The following is a 10,386-nucleotide window of genomic DNA, read 5'->3' as shown; positions in this document are numbered from 1 at the left end:
GTTCTAGGCCTTCTGGCACAGGGAGGGTTGCCCATGTTGTCGGCCATCCGACGGAGTGTACTGTGAATTCCCGTGAACACCGTCACGAGCTCAGCCTGTCTGTCCTCCATCCTCCGTTGGTGTTGCAGTAGACAGGCATGTAGCTCCGCATGTTGCTGGGCCTGCTGGGTCTTGATCCCCTCGAGGATGGACACAACCTGGGCCATGCCCGTGGTGTCCTGCCGGTATGTGTCCAGGATGTTTCAGACATGGGCATATACCGGTTCCCCAGCCAACTGGTCAGGCTGGCGCCTCCGCCGTCCTCCACTCCCACCACCCCTGCCCACTTGCGCCTGGCCTGCCGTTGTGGGCACATCGGGTCTCCGGGACCCCTGAGGGATGGCATTTGCGGTGTTGCCTGCCTCCTCCTGGGTGCCCGGAGAACCTTGTCCCTCCTGGACAGACTGGCTGCTTTGTGGTGGTGGGGCAGGGATCCTGGGTGTCTCCTGGGATGTGGCAGGAGTGGGGGTGGTGGTTGGCCCCGTTGTACCTGACGCAGGTGCTGCAGGTCGTTAGACACCAGAGGGGCCAGGTTGGTCGGGGTCGTCCACAGAGTGGTGAGAGTCGTCGCTGCCGGTGGGATCGGCCTCCCGCAGAGCCGGGTCCTGTGAGTCTTCCCCCCCAGTGTTGGGGGGTGAACCACGACATTGACCTGTGTGTGAGAGAGACAATGTTAATTTTGTTCCATGCAACATCCATGATTCATTAGTTTCAAAGTTGGAACATTTCCTCTGGGAATTTGGATCTGTCTAGCATTCCACTCACAGTGCACTTGTGCATGGGTATGTGCCTTGGGCACAGCTTTGGCGACTGTAACGATGTGTGGCACAGTCTTACTTGCTGCGTCAAGTGTGATTGCAGTCAGCAGTGGAGTGGGCAGGTGTAGCGAGCCGTGCATTGGCGCCTTCCGTGTTGCACTGTACGTGGGCACATGAAGTTGTTCCACACACTTCAATGATGCAGGTAGCTGTCGTTGTGCTCGTGCACAGGTTGTGACATGGCCCTTTGTTTTGCCATGGAGGAGAGGGGGGGTGCTGGCACTGGCCACCCTTGTCTACATGCACGCAGTCCACCTGCTGACGAGCAGACATTCCCACACACCACAAGGCTGATTTGCTCTCCCTGTGTGTCCCTCCCTCTCTGTCCCCCTCTCCCTCCCTCTGTGTGTCAGCTTCCTCCCTCTGTCCGTCTCCCTGTGTCTCCCTCCCTCTCTGTCCCCTCTCCCTCCCTCTGTGTGTCAGCCTCCTCCCTCTGTCCGTCTCCCTGTGTCTCCCTCCCTCTCTGTTCCCCTCTCACTCCCTCCGTGTGTCAGCCTCCTCCCTCTGTCCGTCTCCCTCTGTCTCCCTCCCTCTATGTCCCCCTCTCCCTCCCTCCGTGTGTCAGCCTCCTCCCTCTGTCCGTCTCCCTCGGTCTCCCTTTCTCCCTCCCTCTGTCAACCTCCTCCCTCTGTCCGTCTCCCTCTGTCTCCCTTTCTCCCTCCCTCTGTCAGCCTCCTCCCTCTGTCTGTCTCCCTGTGTCTCCATCCCTCTCTGTCCCCCTCTCCCTCCCTCTGTGTGTCACCCTCTGTCACCTCAGCCCAGCTTCCTGGGCACACACTGTTAGCAGTTCTTTGAATGGCCCTTGGATTGTTGCTGTGAGTTTGTTTGTGATCTCCAGGCACCCATTGGGTGTAGTGTCTGTGTCTGCGCTGCTGCTGTGGTGGTGTGTGCTGCCACTCTTTCACAGTGTTGGCTGTTCATTAGCTGCTGTCATGTGCAAAAACGTGCCTTCACCCCCATGTGTTAATGCAAGGCGTCCGCCATTTGCTGGCAAGTCTTTCCTGTGTGGGGACACACTGTTTGTCTGGCTGTGACCTAGGCCATATGGGCAGAGGGCATTGTTGTCTGCTTCTGAGTTGCACTATGTGATTTTTGGGGCCCACCCTCCCGCCATCTGGGTTACCGTGTCATGTGTTGGTGTCTTCTGTGGCCTGTGACTTGACATTGTCCAGATGGGTGCATGGAGCATAGTGGCGCCAGTGGCATGTGCGTGTTCATGGAGTGTGGTTGAGTCATGCGATAGCTTGGGGTGGTTGCGTGCCTGTTTGTGAGTTTGGTTGTGGATGACGTTCCCCCCATGTGAGGTGCGTTGTTTGTGTACTCACCCGGGTCTCGGAGTCCTCCTAATCCCTCCACTGCCTCCACCGGCAGTATGGCCATCACCCTCTCCTCCCAGGGATGGTAGTGGACGGGTCTGCGGGACGGCCCTCCTCCAGTGACGTTGGCCTGGTTGTGTTCATCCGTCATCTTGGCTCGGACCCTCCTCCGCAGATCGTACCACCTGGCTTGGCATTCCTGCTTGTTCCTTCTGGTGTCCGCAACAGCATTCACAGCATCGACGATGGTCTGCCACATGGCTGTTTTTGCTGAAATGCTGGTCTGTCTGACCAATGTTCCAAAGAGGTGTGGCTCGACTCTGAGGATTTCATCGACAAGGACCTCCAACTCTCGGCTAGTGAACTTTGGATTCTTGTTGGTGGGCATGGTGAGGGGTGTGGGTGTGGATGGTGGGGGGGGGTGTGGATGGTTGTGGGTGTGGTTGTGCAGGTGTGTGTGTGAATGTGATGAGGGGGTGTTTGTGAAGGTGTGTGTGTGAAGGTGTGCAAGTGTAAGGTGTGGTGCGGCTTCTAGTATGGTGCTGTAGGTTGTCTGTGGGGTCTGGCAGCAGTGAGTCTGTTGCAAAGGCTCATGGTTTGTGTGTGTGGGCCCTTTTTATTGGTCCATTGGTGGGTGTGGCTGTGTTTGAACTTTGGGTGGGTGTGTTATAAGGAGTGGTGGTGTTTTGGGCCTCTGTTTGTTTTTGGCAGTTGCAGGTCAGTGAATGTGTTGTTTTAGTGGTTGTTGGACATGTTTTGTGGCTTTGTTCCATTCGAATGGTGTATTCTTGTGTCGTTTTGGTTTGTCCTGGTTGTGTACGTGCGTTTTTAGCGTGTGTACGGTGTGTACATGGCCCATTTTGTGGTACAGTGCTGTCCTCGTGTGTGGCTTGGTACGACTCGTACATGCGGTTGTGATGTTGGGGCCTGGGGTGCGCTCCGTACTTAGGATGTTGTGGTGGGGGTATGCTCCATGCATACGCGGGTGGGGGTACGACTCTAATGGGTGTAGATACACGGGGGTACGACACGTACACGGGTGTACATACACGGGGGGTATGACACATACACGGGGTGTAGATACACGGGGGTACGACACGTACACGGGTGTACATACACGGGGGGTACGACACGTACAGGGGTGTACATACACGGGGGTACGACACGTACACGGGTGTCCATACACGGGTGGGGGTCCGACACGTACAGGGGTGTACATACACGGGGGGTACGACACGTACACGGGTGTACATACACGGGGGGTTCGACACGTACAGGGGTGTACATACACGGGGGGTACGACACGTACACGGGTGTACATACACGGGTGGGGGTTCGACACGTACAGGGGTGTACATACACAGGGGTAAGACACGTACACGGGTGTACATACACGGGGGCGTTCGACACGTACAGGGGTGTAAATACACAGGGGGTACGACACGTACACGGGTGTACATACACGGGGGGGTTTGACACGTACAGGGGTGTAGATACACGGGGGTACGACACGTACAGGGGTGTACATACACGGGGGTACGACACGTACACGGGTGTACATACACGGGTGGGGGTTTGACACGTACAGGGGTGTACATACACGGGGGGTATGACACTTACACGGGTGTACATACACGGGGGTACGACACGTACACGGGTGTACATACACGGGGGTACGACACGTACATGGGTGTACATACATGGGTGGGGGTTCGACACGTACAGGGGTGTACATACACGGGGGGTATGACACGTACACGGGTGTACATACACGGGGGGGTTCGACACGTACAGGGGTGTAGATACACGGGGGTACGACACGTACATGGGTGTACATACACGGGGGGTTCAACACGTACAGGTGTGTAGATACACGGGGGTACGACACGTACAGGGGTGTACATACACGGGGGGTATGACACGTACAGGGGTGTACATACACGGGGGTACGACACATACACGGGTGTACATACACGGGTGGGGGTTAGACACGTACAGGGGTGTACATACACGGGGGGTACGACACGTACACGGGTGTACATACACGGGTGGGGGTACGACACGTACACGGGTGTACATACACGGGGGTACGACACGTACAGGAGTGTAGCTACACGGGGGGTACGACACATACACGGGTGTACATACACAGGGGGTACGACTCGAACATACGGGGGCTGGGGGGAGTGTTGGGCGCGTATGCGGGCACATGTCTCCATGGTTGCTATGGGTGTTCGGTGCGGACGGTGTTTTTTCCATGCAGTTGTAACATCGGACGCACGGGATGGATCGTGATTCCCCGGTCGGACTTCACATTTCACATTTGTAAGGTAAATCGTCCGTGGACGTGTCGGACACTTTTTCCGACCCGAGGACGTGTGGGGAATACTTCCCAATGCGATTCGTATGGACTTTTTCCCATGCGAATTGTAATTGGCAGTTTGTACGGCACTTGTACGATTCGTACGGTAAAAAGACCGGATACGAGTCGTACGGGCCATTTTTTTACCGGATCGTGATCGGCACCTAAGTGGTTCATTCCATCACAAGTGCGCTCCGCTTTTGGAAATGAAACAGGTGCCACCGTGGTCCATGTGAAGCATGTTTTGTTGGATAGTTTCTTTGTAACAAAGCCAAGAGGCGTGAGTCACAGGCCTCGGAACATGCGCAGGACAGACAGGGGGATGGACAGTATATCTGCTCCCAGCCGCAGCCTGATGGCACAGCACGCACCGAGTTCAGGGGCCGGAATGCAGTTGAAGTTGCGCAAGAATGCAACGCAGCCGAGTACAGGGGCTTGAACGTCAGAGAGCACAGACTGAGTTCAGCACCGCGACTCCTGCGCCGCAGCAGCGCGCCAAGATGACGTCCAAGGAATGATTGAAATGGTCGTAGGTGGCCCAGAACCACGGATTGGTGCCATGGCCCGTTCACCCTCAGGCTGAACAGAAAGAATGTCAGCACACTGCGTTAACTCACATCGAAAACATAATAAATGCTTTAGCGCCCTTTTTGTGGCCGGAGTTCATGGATAGCGCTGGTAGAGATCAGAGCAGTGCTTAATTTGGGCCGGAACTTTCTGGTGCTGAGCACCGGCACATAATTGGTTTCCGGTGCTCGGAACCGGCACCTAATTGTCAAGACCACACTTAGGGCAGTCTGCCACGCGGTGGTGCTGCTCATATAAAGCTGAAATGTTGCATTTACATGCGAGAGAGATCGTTCATAGTTGTTTTGGCAGAGATGGCAGGGGCGGTGGGTGGTGCAAGCTGCAGTGGCCTCCTGGTTAGAGCCCTGGCACCTCATATTTTACAAATTAAGCACTGGATCAGAGCCCCATAGATCCGCAGAGAAGAAAAAAAATCATTCTGCAAAATTTGATTCATTGAATATCCGTGCCCCTGTGGTCACAAATTTAAACTTCTGAAAGTTTAAGATAATCAAAAGTCGTCAAGGGTGAGTTGAAATCCTTAATTTTACGAACCTTTCAAATTACACCCTTTTGAGTTTTGTTATTAACTGCAAGCACAGAGAGTGCACTTGCAATAAACAATATGCAGCAAATAAAACAAGCCGTCGCCATTGCGCAAAGGCAGACGCTTGTTTATATTTGCATTGCGCTTTCACTTTAACAATAGCTGCTGCCCCACACAGCACTCGCACAGTTGGCCGGCAGCTATTGTTAAAGTGAAAGCGTGATGCAAAAATACACACGCAGTCGCCCTTGCCAAAGCCGAATGAAAAAAAATAGTGCTACTGACTAATGAAAGAGGCAGTGTAACGCCGCAAGTAAAAGATCCAGTCCTGATTGGTGGTCACAAAAGGAGGCAGGACAGTAACAAGGAGGGACTAAGAAGCCTCATTATCACTCAGAAGCCAGTATTTACCATGGACAATGACACCAGCCAATGAAAAATATCGGCGGAGGCTTCCACAGCACTTCTACAATATACCCTACTACAGCATGCCTCGCAGAGCGAGCAGAAATGTGCTGCAACGCTAGGCTCGACCTAAAAAACGGACCGCCTGTGCCAGTGCACAAAACAAAGCCCGATAGAGACCCGTTTTGAGGCTCCCTTTAAAAACTGCAGGTGCTCAGCTGTACTGTAACTCTGTCTCTCCTTGCTGCTGTGGAATGTGTTGATGCTGTACATATGCTCGGTGTTGTTTCATCAATTATGTATAGTTTTGTGTACTGCCAATTCTGTTTACCTGTGTAAACATTGTGAACTAGTTATAGTTTGCAAAAATCTGTTACACTACTGCAGTAAATACTTGGTTGACTTTCATTCTCATTTCACACCTTCTATATGCAGCGCTGTAAAACCCCGGTGGGTGGGATTTGCTTTCCAAGACGAATGATAAATAAAATAAAATACAAATATACAACTTATTTTCCCTTTGTCAACAAACAACTGTTTTACCACCATTTTGATCACAAAGCACGCAAAAAGAAACTTACTGGTCAACAAACAAATCGCCACTGGGCCAATGTCATTCTCTTCAAATAGCCTTCTTCTATCAATTTCTTTAAGGTCATCCGTCCTCCTTGCAAACAGGCATTAACTTACATTGCAAAGGGGCATATAATAAAGGTAATCCATATGGGACACTAATTTGCTTGCTCCGGCTTGGGATAAGCGCAGGACTAACTTCACGCAACCCATCCACCCCTCGAGTCACATTCTCCTTCATGTGAATCCGCAGAGTTCATCTACCTTCAACACACAATCTGTTTGCATTTCAGGGACATGTGGTGTAATGTAAAACACCGATATGGTGTTGGTTATTGAAGATGCACATTAGAATTGTTTTTTATTTGCAGCTTTGAAAGACCTAAATTACATATTAAAGCCTTATAGCCGCTGTCAAGAGCTATACTGTTTGCTGGAGCCCCCGAACCCAAGTTATAGCCCGAGCCGCAGGAGAGGGCATATAACGAGGGAGAGGGCCTTCAACAACTGGTATAGCCCGAGGAAGGCTATAAGGCTATTAGAACATTCCACCCACTAAGGGTAGAATGTTCTAAATTTAAAAGGGTGAAACATGCAGGCAAACATTGGAACTTCGATATCTTCAATGGAACTCTCAACGTTCCAGTGCTCTAAATCTGTTTATTTTTGTGTGTGCTTCCCTATTCTGCCCTTTCCAGGAAACTTGGTGTTTTGAAAGTTGACAATAAAATTGTGATCAGATGAGAAACCTATGCTTTGTCCAAAGATGATCTAGCAACTGGAGCTTTAATTTCCAGAAACTCGTTTAAAACCCCCCCCAAAAAAACCATTAAGGTGGTTCTTTTGCTACTGCAAACCTATTGTACACTGTGTATCTCGGTAGGTGAATTGCAAGTCTTTGGCTGGGAGACATCTGAAAGACTGGCCATGTAGCTTTACATCTCTATCACAAAGGCAGTTAAAAATAAAATATTATCAAATCGTAAATCTATACAAAAGGTCTTAGCCTCTCATTGTGTCTCCCGAAGCAGATGATTTATGTGTACTTGTGCTTGTGAACACAGCGCCATTTGGGATGAAAGCACAGATAAGAGCTTTGCATTTACTACATTTAATGCAGCAAGTCAAAACTGAGAGATTTCTGTGAGCACATAATTACCTCACGAGGCTGTTAAGGTTAAATCATGGCAAAGAAAGAAGATATCAAGTCTTTTCGACCACAATTGGTAATGACAGAATTCAGCTCTGGCGTGTCATTATTTCTTACCGTAATACAACATGTGAAGTGTTCCTGAATAAATCAAATTTTTATGTAAATCAAACTGCGCCACAGGTAGAAGTACTGTTCTGAACGGAAACAAAATATATTTAAGGCTACAGTTTATTGTAATTGAGAGGGGCACTATACTTTTTTATTTTTTATAAAAGGACTGTTGGTATTGATGAATACATTTTAAAAGCTTTCATTTTTAACAGCAAGACATTTCCCACTTACAAATGCACAATCTCTTTGATTTTTTTTTACTATGGTCGAATCTATTCATTGAAAATAGTTTACATGTAGGAACTCTGATTGTGGACCACCTTCATTATATTACCTACTGGAAATATTAATGGTTATATGTAGGAGACTGAAGTTTCCGTGCACTGCACAGATCAAACTGTGTAGTGTCTCTCACTGCACAGCTCTTTTGCTCACTTGTCGCACGTAATATTCAACCCATTTCCTTCTTTTGTAAACAAGGTCTTTACTCCAAAGTTTTTCTCTGATGATCCCTCCATTTATTATATATCCATATGGGGTAACATTTAGCTAATGATGTCACATATTGGCTGAAATGCATTTCGGGATAAAGCTTGTTGTTTCGTCGCCAGTGGTGGTGTGTTGTCCTTGTTCTGAGAGGTACAAGATATTCTGAGGCCTGATCAAATGACGACACACACAGCCTTAGTATATGTGGTCGTCTGTTCTCTGACCAATCCTACCTGACCCCCACCATTTATTACTTTGCCCCATCTGGTGCCGAGGTCTGTTCCAACTATCATATACACCAAGGGGTGTGTTCATGGAAACCCCTAGTGCTTAATTGAACAGTCCTATGATCCAGTTACAGCACTGTAGCAACACTACATTCATCACCAAAAAGAACAAATTGGAAAATACCCATAGTATTGAACATCAAGAATATTCTCAAGTCCTCAAGAAATAAAAACCTAGGAGAAACTTGCAAAGCTATATGGTATTGCTACACCAGAAGTGGCTGGCCAAACAAAACAGATCAATGAATAGAACACATGTATAGAATACAGTTTTTTCTACCTGTCTGCTCATACTTATCTATGACATTAAATGTCTTTCAGCTTCCTAGAAGGTGCCGGATTTCCTCTTAGTGCATATCTGGTGCGAGTGGTACAGCTACTTGGCTTTTCAGGTGTGCCAATCTCATTACTCAGCTCACTGTCTTCTACATGGGAGACCGGGTCATGAATACTATCACTCAACACTAGTGGAGCGGAAAACTAGACTTCCGTACTCTGACACCATGTCATGCTCATCTGACTGATGTTCAGTGCCAGTCATATCCCCGAAAACACAGCACTGTGGTGGAACTTCTTGAATGCTGACACATTCTAAGTGATTTCTTCAGTCCCACAACGAGCAGCAATTTTAGTGGCTGTAAGGTGGATGATGGTCCACGGGAACCTCTCGAAAGGTAGTCTAAACTTACTTCCGGGCAAACGATCTGGACTTGGGGCCCGATGTAGGAAGCCAAATTGCGATCGCAAACGCTGAAATTCGCTGAATTTCAGCGTTTGCGATCGCACTTTGGCTGTGTGCAATGTAGGTAGGCAAATACCCTCTTGCAAAATAAGGAATCACAAAAATTGCGATTCCTTATTGTGCACTAGCATTAAGAGAATCGCAATTTGCGATTCCCTAAATGCTATGCTTGTAGGCATCGCAAATTGCGATTTTGCCATAAGGAATCGCAAATTACCACCAACTTCAAGTTGGTGGTAATTTGCGATTTCCTTTAAAAAAAGCACTTTTTTGCTTTTTTCAAAGTGCCATATGGCGCACGTACATGCCCTTAGGGCAACAGGGTGTCCTTTTGGAACCCTTGCACCCTTGAACCCTTGAAATTGCACATGCAATTTGCGAGTACCTCTTGGTTACTCGCAAATTGCGTGCGCAAATCCCATTCATTCCTATGGGCCTTTTTCGTTTTTAGGTCTTATAAATCATTTTTAAATGTAGTTGTGCATAATGTTATTTTAATTATTCAGTGAAATTTTATTGGTTTTGTGTTATAAGTTGTTGCTATATTAAGTATGTTTAATTATTTTTAGTGTTGCTTTTTTGAGTCGATAATATTGTTTTTTTTATTTTGTCAATATAATACAAATACATTTTGCAGGCATTTGGATTTGTGGGGGTATGAAGGGAAAGTATTTGAAATATTTATTTATTTACATGTTTCACTTTGTTCATTAAACAGATATTTATATTAATGTGTTTTAATTATTTAATAGATCATTTTAACAAAATGCGTAAAAAAGTTACTTGTTAATTGGTTTATGCTCTTAATTATTTAATTCCTTTGAATATTTTGGATAATAATTATATTATGTTTAAAGTTTTTTTAATAACTAATTTTACAATTTGATATTTTTGAATGATGTGTATTGTTTTTTTCTGTTATAATTTTAATTTTTATTTTAGCATAATAGAGTGGGAAGTATTTCAATGTATTTTTA

The sequence above is a fragment of the Triturus cristatus genome, chromosome 1_1 (genome assembly GCF_964204655.1).
Source record: "Triturus cristatus chromosome 1_1, aTriCri1.1, whole genome shotgun sequence".
Classification (NCBI taxonomy): domain Eukaryota; kingdom Metazoa; phylum Chordata; class Amphibia; order Caudata; family Salamandridae; genus Triturus; species Triturus cristatus.
This window is presented reverse-complemented; position numbering follows the sequence as displayed.